Raw genomic sequence first — 19,990 nt, 5'->3', positions numbered from 1 at the left:
ACATTATTGATTCTGCCTTGTGAAATATAGAATAGCTGTAAATCTAGGCTATTGAATTAAATTTAAAGTCTTGACTTCAGAAAAGAAACCCAACGCACTGCCATGGCTGTTAATTTACACTGAGGAACAAATGATAGAAACATTAAAATTTAAATGGACAACAGGGAGTTCAAAGAGCCATAGTTCTGTCAATCTCAGTCCTTGTCAACCTTGAGGGTTTTCTTTTAGCCCAATTTGAGAATGCAAAAATAATAATTTTTAAAAAGAGACTCCAGGTGGATGCTGAACAGACAATTTGTGCAGACAAGTAAATAATGAACAGATTCCTAAATAGACCTGTTCAATCTGGAATAGATAAATATTATGCTTAGATTCAGCTCTGGTAAACTCCACCAAAAACAGTGCCTGCTTATGCCAAAGCTAAATTTAAAATATAGGTAGGACAGGGAGTCTACCAACAGTTCATTTCAGTAGCTCATGGAGAGGGGAGAGAAAAAGAGAAATCACACCCTAGTATCTGTTATACCTAATGCTTGGAACAGAACTTTTGGATTCCATGGGGAGTTGCATGCAGCCCTCAAGGGCCAGAGGGAAAGTCACTAACTTTGTTATACAGTCTTTCAGGATGGTTGAAAGATGAGCGCAGAAAGAAATGGAAGTTCTAGGGGAACGAAAAAAGATACAAAACATTTCAAGGTCTATTTTGTTATACTAGGAAACTACATAGGACCCAAGCTCAATCTCATGGCAGTTTGACACAGAGGAGAGTTGACTAACTTCCATAGAGAACATCATGATTTACCAAACTAAGGTAAGATTCAAACATACCAAATCTATTGTAAACATCCTCACCCATTACCAGACACGTGCTGGTATCATGACCAGGCTGTGTTTAAGACAGGCATTATTCATAATAACACAGATTACACGAGTAGGGTGCTTAGACCATGCTTCATGAACTTGAATACACCCATCAGGAAAGGCTCTATAAAATGAAATCCACAGATCAATATCAGTGGGAAAAACATACACTTTGAGAATAGGAAAGAAAGAATTTGTCCAAAGAGGAGACCACATGCAGGGGAAAAGGACAGTAATTTCAGCCAAGGAAAGGTCAAAAAACCAATGGCTCTTGCTCCATCTCTGCACATATGTTGAGGAAAAGCCTAGACATACTGATTTGCCTTTTGGACCCAATCTGGCTGATACTTAATCAAAAAGGCACTGTTAGATAAAATAACTAATGAACTACAGGTGTGAGGAGAGATTCCTTGGCTAAGAAATTGTAGACCTTGTCACAGTGAGTTACTGTGCCCATCCCTGGGCAGTCTTTAGACCAAAACATACCTACCTACTACATGATTAAAACTCCCCTGATCTTCTCATTCAGTTCTTTCTTTGCACAAGAATGTTCATCATCCAAGCATCACTACAGGTATAAATGGTTCACTAAACCTATAGACTACAATTGCACCCAGTCTTGTACATAAGGTATTCTTTCACTGCGCTCTTTTCCTATCAATCTCTCTACTCATGCATACACATATAAGGGCTAGGAATAACAAAGTTATACAATTAGAAAATTCATAGAAATGTGTGAATCCTGGCTACAACATCACTCTAACACTAACAAACATTTCCAAGCTTCACCTGTTGACTGTGCACAAAATAGCATTTGTTCCCTGTATTACACCCTTATGGACATGGCATCCCAAACCACATACAGATCTGAGATTATCAGACTAAGGAAAGGTGGATAAAGTTAGTATTTAAACAGAAGACAACCCAGGTTAAACCTAGGATCTTCTCAAAGTAATACTGCTGATTTAAAATTGCTGATTTAATAGTCCTCCCAAGATGCTACTAACCCAATGCTCCAGCTTGGTGCAGCAGCATGTTGCATTGCTGACGTGCCTATTTTCACAATGGAAGTTAGTTCTTTCTATTTGTGGTCATTATGGTCCAAACAGTAAGTTGAATAACTGCACATTCCCTATTTTAACACTCCCTCAGTGCCAATTGGAGGAATTATCTTTAATTTCCCATCTCAAATAATGCCTGTATTGTGGTGTTCATGCAGAAAGGCTGCTGCTCTCATCCTCAGAAATAGCTGCATTTCAGGTCTGACTGAAAGCTCACTAGGATCCTTCCACGTGAAAGTGGCAAATTCATTATATATAATATTAATACGAATTTTTAGAGGGGTAGTCTCAGATTGCCTGCGATGTCATTCATCACTCAGTGATGTCCAATAAACACAGTGTGCATTTGTAAATTCTGTTTCATAATAGTAACACTTCTCCATTGGTACTCCATTTCTAGTAATTACAGAACAGCTTTGGTGATTAATGTCACTTGAACGTCAACATTCTGCCTTGCAGGCCTCCCAGAATCGTACAATAATATCCATAACTATGCTGCTTTTCTTATTACTTTATTATGCTAGATCATACCTGGAGAGGGACATCTGGTTCCATTTCTGTCTGGAATTTTTTATGCCCATGGAATACATTTCTTTGTTTTAGGGTCAATGAAGTAATCAAAAATTGTCCTTTGGGAAAGAAATTTTATTGTTCTCATTTCTTTGATCCACCACTTACTAAATTCTATGGGATAACCAATTCCAAGTAAGAAAAAAATCAAGAAATGTGGCTAGTCTCTGTTATCATTTATACGGTACACAACACTAGAGATAGGCAAGCAGTCTTGAACAGTTCATGGGTTGCATGTCAACGAGCACGTATGTTTTACATGTATGTTAAGGTCTACCTCAAACTTAACTGAACCAACTTGCATCTAAAAATTGGTCTAAAATTCATGATAGGACTTCATATTTTGCATCTACTGTACTTCACAATAATAGCTGCTTTCATAATATTTCATCATTTCCAGTTTCAAACAAAACCCAGAATGCACTAAGTTACATGAGAATCACAACAAGTACATATGTGGAAAGTGGATGGCATATTCAGATATCCTTCTCTGAATTCAGACACTCACCTGATCTTGGAGGAGAGCACTCCCCCAAAGGCCCAGATGAAACTATATCTCAGAGCTCACAAAGAGAGTCGGGGAAGTGTTCTCTGGTATTAGAAGATGATTCAGTAATAAGCACAAAGTCTTTAATAAAGGAAAACAGAAGAAAAAGGTTTTATTAAAGTCCTCGCCAATTTTGTATGTTATTAATATGATACCAATAGCAGTTTCCAGTTCTATAGCACCTTTAATAAAGGTAGAAGAGAGATTTACCAAACATTAAGTCTTATAGCACCGCTGTGAAGAAAACTAGAAAATGATTTAAAAATTAGAAATAAAATTAAATTAATATTTTTCTTCCAAAGAAAAGTACATCTGCCTATTGATGCATGGGTGTAAATAAATGTAATTTTATTATACATGTGAGAAATCTTCCTGAAACAAAGCCCTGGAACAAACACAACAGAACTTTTTCAGTGTTCAAAAGCCCAAGTCCAATTTGAATGTTGCAGTTTGACCCTATCTCTAGTCTATTATTAAAAAAGTTTTGTTTTTAACTTCTGCCCGTTCTTTTTCACAGTGGAACCATTTGATCCAGATAGTTAAATAAAATATATATCCTCAGTGACTTACTCTGAAACTCACTAAAGAGTATAACAACTACACTTTCATACAAAAAAGTCTGCGAAATAGGGGTGGGTTTTTTTTAAATTTATGGGGGATTTGGTCTAATTATCCATATGTCCTGGAAGCCCTCTCTACAGTAATTCCTACTGTTTGACATGATCATTACTGATCGAAGTAGAACTGACCAACTGCGGGCTTCCTTGCTTCTGAACGGTGCCAGCAAGTCACTTATAACTCCAGCAGGCTTTTTTTTCATTCAGTGAGAATTTAATAATTCTCTTAATTTTTTTACCTTGAGAACTCCCTTCCCTCCACCAGAACGTGCGGTTGCTCAACACGAAGAACAAATTGCTGCCCGTATAAAAGATGGCAGCAAGCGAACTGTGCTTCTGAGGCATAGAGAATCATCTGACAAATTGCCTCATGAAATCACAAAAATCACTGGGTTCTTTTCTTTACCATTCATACATTAAAAGGCAGTACATGCATACTGTAACAAGTTCTCATGAATTCTAGAGAAGAACAGCAGGCTTTAATTTGGAAAAGGAATATTGCAGTTTTGTGTAAATATTCAGAATCTCCCAGTATATGTCAAAAGGATATTTGACAATGAGTTCTTAAAGATGCATGATTTACAGCTTGGCTTGAGAAATGGAGGTAGGAGAGGGAAGGAAAAGGACATATTGCTTTGGACAGCACAGACACCTGTCTGTAACACTAGTCCCAAGGAAACATGATCTGCTAGCTAGGGTGAGATCAGGCCTTCTAGCAGTCACGGCTCCTGTCAGTAGGAGAGGCAGAGCACAGTGCTTTCCCCACGTTATTCCACTAATCCTCCTGAAGTATCCTACCTTGCACTGACAAGAAAAACGTCCCATCCTGTAAACACGGCTAGGGCTGTTTGTTTTCTTTGCTCTAAGCTGTCCCAGTTATTAATTCAGGTTTGACCCTGAATATTTACTTGGATTTAGGTCTATTTGCAAAACACTCGAACAGTGTGCAGAAAGATTTTCATGATGTGTTGTGAAACTGTCTCAGATTAAGCAACAAAACATTTTAGTAAAATTAGTTGGAGAAACTGAAATATTTGGCAGAGGAATTTTTGAATTTTAAGAGGGCCAATTTACGTTATAACAGAACTAAAGCAAATTAAAAAACTGGAATCTGAAAAGAAATAGGGATATTTCATGGAGAGAAAAAACCTTTGAAAGAGAGACATGCATATGAATAAAGACACTGTATTGCTCTGAAACAACAACATCCTAATCACTTGTTATACTTCTTGCTTACAAAGGATTATATTTTCCAGCCCTGTTGGGTTTTCTGAGGTGAATACTGATTCTTAAAACAGTGACTCACACAAAAGAAAAAGAATTCACCAAAGAATTCACTCTCTCGGCACTGACAAGCGATAATAGATGAATGTTAGTGGGCACAGGAATCCAAGGACATGGGCCGATTGTGTACTGCTTGGCTCCTTGTATAAATAAACCATACATCAGCTAAGATATTGGTTTATTTTGGATAAATGAAACTTTATGAAAAGTCAGTGCTGAAAAGAGTAGTTCCTAGTGGAGTTAGTGCAGGTCCTGTCGTAGTCAAGAAGGATAAAGCCATAAGTAGTCTAGAGGGATTCAGCTGTACTCAGAGCTGAATCTACCAGGGAGTCATAATGTGGATATCTGACTTGAAATTGAGTTCACATCAAGTTACATCATTTAGGGTTGCTCTCATAAACACTGCATAAAAAGAAGGATTAGTAATACGTTTTCACCTTATTTCTTACGCCACAACTCCTTTCTTTGCTCTGGAGGGCAGAATGTGTTCTTTTTATCATTTATTAAATGTTTCCCTTTGTGCTCAGGCAAGTGGACAAAGTGCATTAAATTGATGTTGGGGAGACAGACCTTTGGCCAAAAGTAGATCTGGTTAATTTGGGGTAACAATAGCAAACCAGTCAGAGGCTGAGTGAATTGACAAAAGTCGATATGAATAAAAATGAGTGCTCTGGAAGTGGATGGAAGGAAACATGGTACTTACTCATATATAATATATACTAAGGTAACTTACTATTGGCTGCCATTTCACTCTGTAGCAGTTGAAGAGGGTGTGGGGATGTGAGTGTGAGAAAGAGTGTACCCCTAGTTTATATGAAATAAAAATAAATGATGAATTTAGCCAATATTAGTACTCCTAGACCTGGCAAGGCAATGAGAGTGTTTATCTAGCTATTAGTGTGAGTAGTGTCATTAGTACTCTAGGACTGTTTGCTAGCCTGAGCACTGTAACTGGGTGGCAGCTACTATTTAAAGATGTTTTCAGGCTAGGATGAAATTGCAAAATAAAAAAAAACTTGCTAGAAAATGTCACAGATAAAATCAGACAGTCCTTATCAGGATGTTTTATCACACCAAATTGGAGATGTTCTTTTAAATAAATCAGATCTAATGGGAAGTAGCATAGTGGAGGTTCTGTTATTGTTACCTGGACCATACTGTTTTTAGGAATGGGAATGACAGTTTTGAGGTTGCACTGGAATTGCTCAAGACAATATGGAACATACTTATCAAACAGGATGGTAAGATTTGCTTTTTCAGACTGCACTTTGTGAGTGTCAGTCCAAGAATCACATATCTAGATATATAGAACAAGTAACAATGAGAGAATAATGTCAGATACTGAGAATTTATACTGCTGTAATGATTAATCCTTATTGCTGGAAACTCTGCTCTTACATCTGATTGTAGAATTTAACTAAGAGTATTAATTTAGCATTTCCACTCATTTAATTTGTTTCACTTAATGTAGTATTATTGAATGATGGCATAATGCTGCTACTGCTTTCCCAATAGAATATACAGAGGCACAGCACCTTGCAGGATGAGGCATGCAATGCGCTTACCACACAGGCAATTTTATCAACATCTTCCATGGAATGGTCCAGATGGATTCTGCTTGGGACTGTGGCTACTCCCTGAGCAGTAGCCACTAATTCAACCACAAACCAAAGCATGTAGATATCAACAGGATACAATGCAATTTTCACAACCTATCAGCTGCAAAAACTAGTCTGAAATTCAAATAAAAAAGCAGCTGCCTGACTGTGCTGGCTCACTTTCAACACTCCAGTCTCCCTGACTTTGCCAAAAAATGTTCCAAGCCTCACACTGCAAATGACAGAAAATATGACTCTTGTGGCCCATAAAAAGAAGCCGAGAATATGTAAAGCTGGCAGACAATGTCATCTATCGGTAACAACTGTACAACTTGACAAATCTTCTCCATTGTCTCTGCTCCAAAGGTTTAACTTTGTGACTGGCAATATTTGCAGATGCATGTTTGCACTGCAGTGCTCTCATTTATTTTATTTATTTTTGAAGAAGAATTCAGCAGGCCATATTCAGAACTGGCACAAACAGGTGCAACCTAACTGATGTGAATGGAATTGTACACACGTGTTCTCAGTATCAATTTGACCAAAGTTCCTAATTCATTTTAACTTATTAACAGAAATTCCTTTTTCAAATCAGCTTGCAATAGAAATCATATGGTGACATAAATAATGCTCTGTTAACGCCACAATGAGGCTGTGAACCATGCCCAACTATGGACCATAACTGTCCATCTAGCAAATATTAGAAACAGCTATAAATAATACATGGCTAAGATCCATATTTAAATAAAGGGATAGTGAGGGGTGGCAAAATGGTTATAAAGTCACTACAGGAGTGAAAAATTTAGCCCTGAGTAACTCCTACAAAAGTTGATCCAATAAATGATATTGCTTCTACCCCAAGAGTTTTTTCTGCCTACGCTTTTAGACCAACACAGCTAACACCAATGTCCCTAAAACATGGAAGATATTGTAATTAGCCATTTTGAAATGAAAACTTCACAGCTGAACAAGATAGAAGCACAATTCAACACCCTGCCTGTAATGGACCTCATTAGATAACGAGATGGCTTCAACTTATTGCCTGTGCCTACTTTGCATACTGACAGAGCAACCTTTTTTAAAATGGACTGTTATACTCAAGGGAATGCTACCATCTTTTACCTCTCCTCTGCAAGATGAAGTTTCATTTCTACTTGGTAGAACTTTTACTATCTTTGAATTCTCCTATGTCTGAGGAAGGATGTTTGGGCCCAAAACTTGCAAAGAATTTTGGGGGTTTTTTTGCTATTGTTAGTTGGTCTAATAAAAGATATCACTTCTACCCCAAGAGTTTTGTCTGATGATGCACAAACATTTTTGAACAGTATATACAAAAATGTTTTACAGAAGTAATACAGAACAGCAAATGGGGAATGTGTAGATTACAAAATAACCCTATTAAAAATCCATTGTGATGAATAAATGCTGGCCTATGTCATTCATAGTGTATATATACCTATATTTGTGTGTGTGTATGAATGCTTTAGTCTTTGGTTCACAGAAGGAGGAAGAGGGAGTCATACTGGGTAGGACTGTGCACAGGGATTATGCTTACTCCCTCAGTTCCACATCAAACTGCAAAGTAGATTTGGCAATGGCAAAAGATAAAGGAAGAGCAGTCTGATAAATGGAAAAGATGGGCTACCTCACCACCATATGCCAAGAGCAGCATTGGAGATTTTGTGCATCTCTCAGAGGGAAAATCTCTTCAGTGTTCCTTCCTAAGACACTGCAGCTTCATACAATCTAGCCCTATTAAACTGAAGTATGTGGTACCAGACTCTGATCTCAGGTACATTGTCAGAAACAAGCATTTTAGTTACATTGTCAGATAATCATCAGTTATACTTGTGTAAATCTGGTAAAAAGCTATACAAAATCCTTCTGCCTTCATTCTGGTTTTTATAAATTGCCATCCTTTTTTAGTAGGCTAATCTGCTAATCATACTCTCAGACTCCAGCCTAAGTATTGTGCATTCACACAGAGGATACCATCTCTCGATACTGTGGTTGGAGTTGCTGCCTGAAGATGACTGATTTTAAATACTAATCACATGGATGATGTTAATAAAATATGTTCATTACTTGCTAGATTTAGAACCTAAATACAAAATCATTTTAAGAACTCACTTTCACAGTTCCATGTTTGTATGTAACCAAAGCTTATGTCATACCCAAATACTTTGCCATTTCAAATACAACTAATGTTATAAAACTTTTTCATGAAACACTACTGTGGTCACTTGAACAAATCTATCTTTCCACCAAGGATTTCCAGTACCACAGATATTAAAAAAACTGCAAGCGTTTTGATGATTTTTCCATTTTTCATGTAGCTATGGAAATCATAACAAGTCTGAGGAATTTCCCCTTCTAAGCAAACTTGTTTTTTTCTCCTACGAAACTTACACAGTAAGGTCTTGCTTGGCCTGAAATTTCCTCTGCTAATCGTAGGCTAGAATATTTTTTTCTCTCTTAAATTGAGGTTAAGACAACAAGCTACATTTCATTATGGAAATAAAACAGTTTTCAAAATGAAAAGATGCCAATTTTTAAACTATATTTTGTTCACAGAATACATTAAAACTTATAGCTTGTTTTATACGGTGCTTCTAAAAAATCTAGTAAATATGCCAGCAGTAGTTTAATCCTTATGGATTAGTTCTTTTTGCATGACTATTATAAATCATTATTTAAGGATTTGTGCATTGTAGTAAATTACATACTTCTTAGCATGGGGGCAAATCCCATTTGCACTATTCACGTGAGAAGACCAATATCCATAGGGATTACAACGTTCACAGTACTTTAGAAGTCCACAAGCCTATCCTGTCACATCTTAGGTCTCTCTGTCAAAGCTTATCCTGTGGACCTTGTAAGCTCTGAGTTTACCATTATACATGTGCATTATATTGCTTATTCAAGATCCACAGGATTGCTTACACTAGATCCATAGGATCATGCTTAAAATTAAGTATGAGTGAATCTTTGCAGGACTGAGGTCAAGTCTACACTACAGATGAAAATTACTTGAGAAAGTTCTATGGCTGCTTTACAAATAATTAAAATTTTACTATAATTTATTTGATCATTGAAGCCCAAGTACAGTTGCAATATCAAAAGTTATCAGGATAAACTAATGCAAAATTATCATTCACTGAATGAAAAATAATACAGGGAAGGTTTTATCAGCCTTTAAAAAGAGAACAAAACACACTAGAATTTTCTCACCAGTTTAACTGGTTGGCAGAGTTGTTGCCACCCAGAAAATGAGGTAACTTTTTGGAATGAACCATAAATTAAACTCACTGAATTATATAGCTTAACAATTCTACATCGTATCATACACTGAACAAAATGAAACACTGTTTAAAAGGTGAAAACATCAAAAAACTACTTCTTGCTGTCTCAGGGCAAGTGGAACACCAAACACTCTAGCATATCTTAAGACCCTGCGGCCCTTGCCCCACCTCTCCTTCCTCACCAACTGACTAGTAAGCAGATGTCAGTGCAAAAGGTGTTCACGCTACATTGTACTGAGAGGTGTCATCATGGCTGCTGCTATGTGATCTCCCACAACAGAAAAAAGAGGTAATAAATTCCCAAGGGAAGTGTTGGAAACCCCAACACTTGGGACTTTAAAAATTAGACTGGACAAAGAACTAGGAATGTCTGGGAGGGAACTATCCTGCATTGGCAGAGAGAACGGCTGGGTGATTACAAATGGCCCTGTTCCATTTTTAGACTTCAATAATCATACTTGTCCTCAAGCACAATTCCTCCAGGAGCTTCTCAGGGACGGTGCATCTCTACACATCCCCTACTGCGGGCTCTGGCTTAAAAGCCACAATAGAGCCCTTACAATCTAACAACAAGAGCTATTCTAGCAGCTGGTTAGGAAAATTTAAAGGAAGTTTCTACTATTGTGTGAAATTAGGGCAAAAATCTCCTTTCAGGTCTGCACAAAGTGTATCAATTTCAACAGTTTGCTCTCCTGCTGTTGTATCCATCATAAAGAAAGGTAGTGTCTCTGTAGTGAATAAAGGTGATATTCTAATCAATTAAGATTATACAGAAAATACAGAACAATTCAGCTTTCTGCCACACCCTCTTCCCAGGTTGAACTCTGACCCTTCCACTTTTGCTTTGCATTTCACTTTTGTTAAAGTGACAGGCACCTTTCAGAAAACACCAAACTTATTCAGAGAGACCACAATATTCAGTTTGAAAGTCATTGTAGGGGAAGAGATTTTGGCTCTCACTGTCTAATTATTTCATCATGATAAAACACACATTTGCTCACATGTGTACATTTACATTAATTTCCCTCCAATAATTAAACTAAGTACATAAGTAGATTCTCATAAAAAGCCTTGTCCATTGTATATTTGTTGATATTGATTTAAAGGAAGGGGTTTTGTGATACAAAAATGTATTGAAAACATTCCACAGAAGCAGATTATTAGTTAGTTTGATTCACACAAACCTCATTGTCATTCATAAGTGTGTTCAATGATTCGATCCACATAAGCTCAATATCCCCATCAAGCACAATCCATTTGGAGTCATCACATGCTATGACAGAAAGTTCTCTCATAGTAGATGAAAACAAGCCTTTCAATTGAAATCAGAAAGTAAATTCCCATTAGACATAACCACACTAGGTTCAGATATTAAATTTGGCTAATGTAATTTGAGCATATTCTTGGGAATATCATCTTTCCACTCCCTTGCTGCTGGATGAAGAAACCCAGAATGTTCATCTGTAGTGACAGCCTTAGGGTTGATATCACTCCATAATGGCCTTAACTGCATGTTGGAGTAGGTCTTGTGCAATACCTTTTGTATCTAAAAGACACAATGCAGCCAACAAAGTTATGTTTTCCCTGTCTCTGATTTGGGAGAAAGTTCATCAACTTCAGAGCCACCCATATGAAACAAATCTAAAAGGAGGCAATTGGCACCACAAGTGAACTTTGTAAGACCAAGCTCCCGTAAGACCAAGCTCCCATATCCAAGTTTTGCATTTCACTGGTATTTGTTTAAGAGGCTGTAGGTACATAAACAAAATTTTACAAAAATTAAAACAAATTTTGATATTAGCCTGGTCATGAAACATCAAACACGAGACTGGAAATGAAGATTCCTGAGTTCTGTTCCTGAATCAACAATGCACCATTTGTGTGAAATTAAAAACTCTTTTGGGATTTCTGTGCCTTGGTACATACATCTATAAAGTACAGAAAAATACAGGTGTTTTGAGGATGAATTACCCCTCATTATTTAATCTAAGACTAAAGTATGTGAAGTGGCAGTCTTCTCCTCCCCTTCCTGCCATGTCTCTCTAAGTCTTTTAAGGTCACCCAAGTTGTTCTAGGCCTTAATCCTTAGATTTCATGTGGATTGGGACAGAAAAAAAATACTCAGTTCAAAGGTCCCATGGATCTACTTTCCTGAAACTGTTCTATGGAATGTATTTAACAGAATCAGAGATCCTATAAATCAGGCTCTGGTTATTCTTGGAAGATGTCATTAAGGCTTGATCTTAGGCTTTTTGGTATGGGCTTAGTCCATTTATGATTACTTTGTCTATTTCTTTGTTTGCAAATTCAGTGTCGTATTGTGTGTTATGTTCTATATAAATGGAGTGACTGTGACATAGATGATTACATGGTCAGATGGGTGGCAACTTGGCTTAGAGGTTGCACTCAGAGAGTGGTGGTAGACAATTACTTTGTCTGTGGCATTAAAGCAGGCATTTGATACAATTTTTATTTAAGTAAGGGTTGATTTCAACAGATAAATAAAGCAAATTTTCAGGCTTAAAGATGATATAGAAGTGAAAGCTATTTTTATTATAAACCTTGCATACCATAAGCATGTTAATGAAAAATAAAGTGCTTCTGTTTAGCTTCAACTGGACAGCTAAGAAGTAACAGGGCAATAAATGTGATGGAATATACAGTGAGAAATATGATGCAAAGAAAGAACAAAAAAATTGAAAAATGGTATCTAAAAAGAATGGCTCAAAATGAATTAGAAAATGAGCTAACTTCAATGTAGTCACATTTATAGAACACGTTACAGAATCAGATATGCATAACACACCAGTTGATTTCATTTACCTTACCATGACTCTGCTGTCAGACTCTGCTCTCATGTTGTTAATGCGTTTTAAAAAGTGAATTTGCTACACATAATGTATCACCAAAATATTTCTACTTCATTTTAAAACATGTAATTAGCAAGAAATATGGGTGATTTTGGAAAGTATTTGAAAGCAAAGTTTACTTTACCTGACTTTTCTCTGTTCCAGCATTCCCTACCTCAAAGACAGTGCATCCCACAGCCATAGCTGTTCTAACTGTGACCTATGAATGAGCACTGAGATTAGTGATAACTTGATACTCTGACTGACGCATTTTATGGGTATCAGTAGGTAATTAGGAGATGGTAAGAAAAATGCACATTCAGGAATTTTATAGTTGTTTTTATCTCTTTCAGAGGTTTTTCTTAAATGTTTACTCCATTGGAGGGTGCAAAAATGTGTGGGTAGAAAAGGAATATCTCCGCCAGTAGTTTTCACCTAACCTGGTGAGATGCTCTAGAGAAAAGATGAACAAGGAGAGTTGTACATTCTCAAACTGTGGAAAAGTTTGGATTTGTTTAAATGTGCAGGGTAGGGATGGCATTTACACTAAAGCTTAAGGCATTTCTGGCTTTGAGAGTCAGTTCACAATGTGCACACAATAGCACAAAGCAGCAATTGTGCAGCCCTGCCTATATTCTTTCCCTGCACTTTGCAGAAACATGTATTTCATACTCCATTCTTTATTTACCAGTGGCAAACAAAAAGGAATCCTAGTATCATTCTAAATACATGGAAAGGCAAACAAATAGTCTTGCAATGGCTTTCAAGTAAAGCATATGTCACAATTATATTTACATCAAAATCTTGTGGTCTCAAAATAAAAAGTAGTGGAACATATTTATAGCATATGCTACTGTAATGACGTGTAGCAAAACTCCATTTGGATCACGGTGAAACAGAAAGTCCTAATTGTTACAATACTTTTACTATTAGATTTTTTAAGCTGAGTTTAGCATCATTGTTGATACTATAGGGCATTTGTAGATGACACAAGGGTATAAATCATAGAATCATAGAATCAATGAGTCAGAAGGGACCTAGACAGATCATCTAGTCCAAACCCCTGCCATGGGGAGGAAGGAGCACTGGGGGTGGCAGGGGTCATAAGACCCCAGCCAGGTGCCTATCCAGTCTCCTCTTGAAGATTTCCAGGGAAGGTGAGAGCACCACCTCTCTGGAAAGCCTATTCCAGGCTCTGGCCACCCTTACACTTCAATTTAGGGCAAAATAAACCACCATGTCATGTACACTCTATCCTTACCTGCTTCTCTGGTAGCAGGGAGGGGAGAGTGAGCTGCCAGCAGGCCAAGCAGTCCCTGGGCTGTTGTGGGGGTTTGTGCTTCCCTCTGTGGCAGTGGCACCCCCTCCCCACCAGGCAGCACCCGCCCGCAGGGACCCAGCTCAGGTGGTCCCAGGGGGCACCGCAGCTGTGAAGGAAAGCACTGGGCTCCAGCACTGCTCAGACAGGCAGGCAGGCTCCAGAGAAGAAAAAAATATCAGGCTTTCTTCTTTTTCTTTTTCCTTCAGTACAGCCTGCCTTCCTGGGCTGCTGCCAGGCTGCCTGCTGGGGCTGTCTGCATAGCTCCTGAGCCACACAGAGCCCTCCATGGCTGTAGGGTAGCAAACTAAAATTCCTCAGAGGTATTTTAGTTTGCTGTGCCACAAAGTCATTTAAGGCACATTACATAGCTGAATTTGCTACTGCAGCTGGAATTCGTAGATTCCTCGATGTTTGGGTCAGAAGGGACCTGTGCAGATCATGGAGTCTGACCCCCTGCCCTGGGCAAGAAAAAGCACTGGGGTCAGATGACCCCAGCCAGGTGTATATCTAGCCTCCTCTTAAAGACCCCCAAGGTAGGGGACAGCACCACCTCCCTTGGAAGCCCATTCCAGATTTTGGCAATCCTTACTGTAAAGTAGTTCTTCCTGATGTCTAACCTAAATCTGCTCTGCATCAGTTTGTGGCCATTGTTCCTAGTTACCTCAAGCGGTACCCTGGTAAACAGAGCATCTCTTATTCCTTGCTATCCCCCACCACCGATGAATTTGTAGGCAGCCACAAGATCACCTCTCAGCCTTCTCTTGAGGAGGCTGAAGAGATCCAGGGCCCTCAATCTCTCCTTGTCTTTGCCTGCAGGCCCCTAACCATATGAGTGGCTTTCCTCTGAACCTTCTCAAGCTTGTCCACATCCCTCTTGAAATATGGCACCCAAAACTGAACACAGTACTCCAACTGCAGCCTGACTCATGCTGCATGAAGGCAAAGTATCACCTCCTTGGATCTGTTTGTCATGCACCTGTTATTGTATGTTAAAGTGCTATTAGCTTTACTGATCACTTTGTCACATTGATGACTCATGTTCATCTTGGAGTCAACAGTGACTCCAAGATCCCTTTCTGCTGCTGTGCTGCTGAGAAGGTCCTCCCCCAGCCTGTAAGCATGTTGGCATGTTCCTTCTCCCTAGGTGCAGCACCTTGCATTTGTGTTTATTGAACTGCATCCTATTCTCACTTTTCCAACCTGTCCAGATAGATCCACCTGGATTCATTCCCTACCCTTTGGAGTGTTAACTTTACCCCATAATTTGGTATCATCTGTGAATTTGGACAGAGTGCTTTCCATGCCCTCATCCAAGTCACCGATGAAGACATTGAGCAGCACCAGTCCAAAGACCGAGCCTTGTGGGACTCCACTGCTCACACCTTTCCAAGTCGATACCAACCCATCTACCACCACTCTCTGAGTGCAACCTCTAAGCCAAGTTGCCACCCATCTGACCATGTAATCATCTACGTCACAGTCACTCCATTTATATAGAACATAACACACAATACGACGCTGAATTTGCAAACAGCAACATCATTAAAGAAGTGCAAAAGGGCATTTAACCCACTTCAATGTGTCATCTATGAATGCCCATAGCTATTAACTTTTTAAAGATGAACTTGCTTCATTTACCCATTGATGTGACTGTAGCTTATGAGGGAGATAATCTGCTATCTTCTGACATACTGAATGTGTTTTAATTCTGATTAACATAACCATGATAATTTTGGTAGGAAAGAGAAGCTATATAAATTAAATAATGTAATAATATGCACCATTGTTGTTGTTTTAAAAGTGTGAAGACTACAGTTCCAGTTATAGCAAACCACTAAATTTACAGTGATTCTTTTCAGTCAAAAATCCATGTTTTTCAATACATACAGATATTAAAAACCACCTTGGTGAATATTTTTGGAAACTCTATTTAACATTTTAGGCACATTTAACTTAAATAAATGTAATGGATATTGTTGAAATTATATGTTAGCAGCAGCACTTAAGCAGTTCTATTCTGTATCACAACGAAACTATAGTTTTCAACTAATCTGCCACAATACTTACTCAGCCCCAAAGGAAAACAGCCTCTCTCAGAAATGGTACTCTCATAGTCCAGGGAGATTTCTTTGCTTCATCAAGCACACCTGACACAGGTGGCCATGCTCTGCTGCCATTACAACTTTGTCAAGTGCTACTGGGGTGATCTCCATCCATAAATCCTATCTTTAGTTATGCCATAGTAACACTGCTGGCTGCCAACTTGAGAAAAATAATCATAGGCACAGAACACCACTGAGGTGCATGTTATTTCCCTTCCTCTCTCAATTCCTAAATTAAGTTTACAATTATGGTGGTAGATCTGATTGAATTATACAGTAAACTCAAGATTTACAATCCTATCCTTAACAAATCTAAGCAATGAAAAACATATTCTCTGATCTACCAGTCATCTACCAATCCCCCAGTCCCAGTCAGTCTCCTTCTTCCACATCATAGAATCAAAGAAGTAGGGTTGGAAGGGACCTTGTAGATCTTCAAGTCTGACCCCCAGCCTCGGCAGGAGAAAAACTGGGCTCAAATGACTCCAGCCAGGTAGGCATCAAGCCTCTTCTTAAAGACCCCCAGGGTAGGAGCCAGCACCACTTCCCTTGGAAGTTGGTTCCAGATCCTAGCCACCCTGACCGTGAAGTAGTTCTTACAGATGTCTAATCTAAACCTACTCTCCAACAACTTGTGGCGTTATTCCTTGTTATGCCAGGGGGCACTAAGGGAAACAAGGTCTCTCCCAAACCCTTCTGGTCCCCCCTAGTGAGTTTATAGACGGTCACCAGGTCTCTCCTCAGCCTTCTCTTGTGAAGGCTGAACAGGTTCAGGTCCTGCAGTCTCTCATTGTAGGGTCTGCCCTGTTGTCCCCGGATCTTGCGTGTGGCCCTCCTCTGGACCCTCTCAATGTTGTCCACATCCCTCCTCCTTCCTGAAGTGGGGCGCACAGAACTGGTCACAGTACTCCAGCTGTGGCCTGACCAGTGCTGCATAGAGGGGAAGGATCACCTCCTTGGCCCTGCTTGAGCTGCACCTGTGGATGCATGACAAGGTCCGGTTAGCCCTGCCAACCGTGACCTCGCCATGTTGGCCCATGTTCATCTTGGAGTCAATAATGACTCCAAGATCCCTTTCCGCCTCTGTGCTCTCAAGAAGGGAGTTTCTCATCTTAGAAGTGTGCTGCTGGTTACTGCTGCCCCAGTGCAGCACCCTGCACTTGTCAGTATTGAAACGCATCCTGTTTTTGTTAGCCCACCCCTGTAACCTATCCAGGTCTTGCTGAAGTCTTTCCCTCCCTACTAGCATGCTCATCTCACCCCAAATTTTGGTATCATCAGCGAATTTAAACAGGTTGCTTTTCACCCCATTGTCCAAATCGCTGATAAAGCAATTGAACAGCGCGGGCCCAAGGACTGAGCCCTGGGGGACTCCGCTGCCCACTTCTCCCCAGGTTGAATATGACCCATCCACCACCACCCTCTGAGTACGACCCTTGAGCCAATCTGCAATCCATCTCACTGTGTAGGCATCAATGCCACCGTCACCTAGTTTTTTAATGAGGATGGGGTGGGAGACGGTGTCAAAGGCCTTGCTGAAGTCCAGAAAGACTACATCCACGGCGACACCTGCATCCAATGCTTTTTTGACCTGATCATAAAAGGCAATCAGGTTGGTCTGACATGACCTGCCCCTAATGAAACCGTGCTGGTTGCCCTTGAGCATCGTCCCTGAAGCCAGCCCATCACAGATGTGCTCCTTGATGATCTTCTCAAAGAGTTTCCCTAGGATTGAGGTAAGACTGATGGGCTTATAGTTGCTTGGGTCCTCCCTCCTCCCTTTTTTAAAGATATGGACCTCGTTGGCTATCTTCCAATCATCTGGCATCTGGCCCGAGCACCATGAGCACTCGTAAAGCCATGCCAAAGGCCCTGCAATAACCCCTGCTAGCTCCCTCAACACCCTGGGGTGGAGAGCATCTGGACCCACTGATTTGAACACGTCCAGCCCCTCCAGAAGCTCTCTAACCCAGTCCTCTCCAACCTGAGGTCTGGAGGCATCCCCCTTGAGTCTGTCTTGTATCATGGTGGGGTAGTCCCGGTCCCTGCCCAAGAAAACGGAGGTGAAGAATCGGTTAAAGAGGTCTGCTTTCTCCTCTGGTGCAACCACCAGATTTCCCAGAGAATCTTGCAGGGGCCTCACATTTCCCGGTGCCTTCTTTATCCTCCCTATATATTTGAGGAATATTATTACCCAGCAGCCTCTCTCTCTCTCTCTTCCCACCAGCAAATCTCCTTGTCACCTCCATTTTATGGCAGATTCTTATCTTTGTAGAGCCCACAGGTCCGTGTTTATTTGAGGCAGAGTAAAAGGCAGCAAGGGTCTTCTCCCAAGTTGATGTTCTTGGTGGATATGCAGATGGAGAGTTCTTATCTTCTTCCCACAAGCAAGAGAAGTTTCTCCCCCACCCTTTCTCCTCTTTGAAACTGGACTAATCCCACTAGGTTCAGCATAGGGCTTCCTAATGGCTGGGCATGTTACTCCATATACAAACAACTTAATATGTTTTTCTCCCCCAGATCATGCCAGAGATGAGAGTGAGACAGAGAAGACAGGCCCCTATTAACTGTTTTTCCTGCAGAAAGGATGATCAGTTGCATAAAACAAATGCTGTTCTATAGTGGGTGGCCCTGGGACCTAGTCAAGGCCAGCCTCAAGGTAATTGCCATACTTGTTCTCAGGATGTCCATGTACATTTATGTGAGAACATATATCATATTGCCAAAGGATACCAGAACTGATAAATGTTCCCTGAACTTGAGCATGCCTCTGACTGCAGATGCACTTTAGAGATTTCTGATCCTAGACCATTAAATCAACAATATAGCTTATTTGACATACCTCCACTTAAATCACTTGGAATTACTCTGAATTTCCAGAGCAGTCCAGCACACATATGGGAATGAATGTTGGAAAACTGCAGCTAATCTACATTTCAGGTAGAGGAATCGAGCCCTTCCTCAAGAAACTAAGGAACAATGATTTAAAGACAATACAAGGGAAGGAAGGAAGGACAGAGGGAGGGGAAACAGTCAAAAGGGCAAACAGTGTGAAAACCCTAACAAAGCCTTGTTCATGTCAAAAATTATCATCTTCGTCCTCTCTTCCCATCTCGCAATGTGTTACTGGATCATGAGTGAGAAGGACAATTCCAAGCTTATTTTGACCCTATTCTTGATTTCAATTCAGTTCAGTTTTAAAGCACTATATGTAAATGGACAATCAGCTGGTTTAGCCATTCACAGCCATACAGGCTGCTGCTCTGCTCACACTCCCAGCATCAGACATCCCTCCCCCAACACTTCTGACACTCCTCTTCTTTGTTACTTTGCATCCCACTGAGCTGCTCAGCTAACCAGTTCCAACTTGCCACATGTTCTGGATTCACTGACCTGATATGAAGTCATTTGAAATGTTAGCAGCTCTGCTAATTGTCTTAACTGCTGCTGTCACCACATGATACAAAATAGCAGAGTTTGAGGGAAGGCACAGGGGGTTGAGTAGCTAACTCTGTAGACACAAAAATGGACCAGGAAAACCAGACATATTTTGCCACTAACTATGCTGTTAAAGACCCACTTTACCTTTTCTTTTTTTTGTGGGGGGGGGCAAATGTCTATAATTTTGAGATCCCTATAGCAATACCTTATTTCAAGGTAAGGTCTGTTGTGGCAAAAAGTTGCCATGACATTTGCAGGACATTTTTATTTTATTAATGTGTGAGTATGTGAAGTTCCTCACTTGGCCATTTCAGATTGTGTTATTCTTATGTGCCTGCAAAGGAAAACAGCACAAATCAAGTAAAATCTGGTTTCACAATCTATCTATTTCAACACCAGTGAGGGAAAAAATTCAGAATGATAGTGGGAAAAGTAGG

The 19,990-nt window shown here is 39.8% G+C and overlaps 1 pseudogene; it reads right to left on the bottom strand.

Moving 5' to 3' along the window:
- Window positions 1-19,990, bottom strand: part of LOC149867458 (dynein axonemal heavy chain 11-like) — a 291,701-nt pseudogene that overhangs the window by 202,562 nt on the left and 69,149 nt on the right.

This window comes from Crocodylus siamensis, chromosome 4, assembly GCF_052110815.1.
Source record: "Crocodylus siamensis isolate JL-2025a chromosome 4, ASM5211081v1, whole genome shotgun sequence".
Lineage (NCBI taxonomy): Eukaryota > Metazoa > Chordata > Crocodylia > Crocodylidae > Crocodylus > Crocodylus siamensis.
This window is presented reverse-complemented; position numbering and strand designations above follow the sequence as displayed.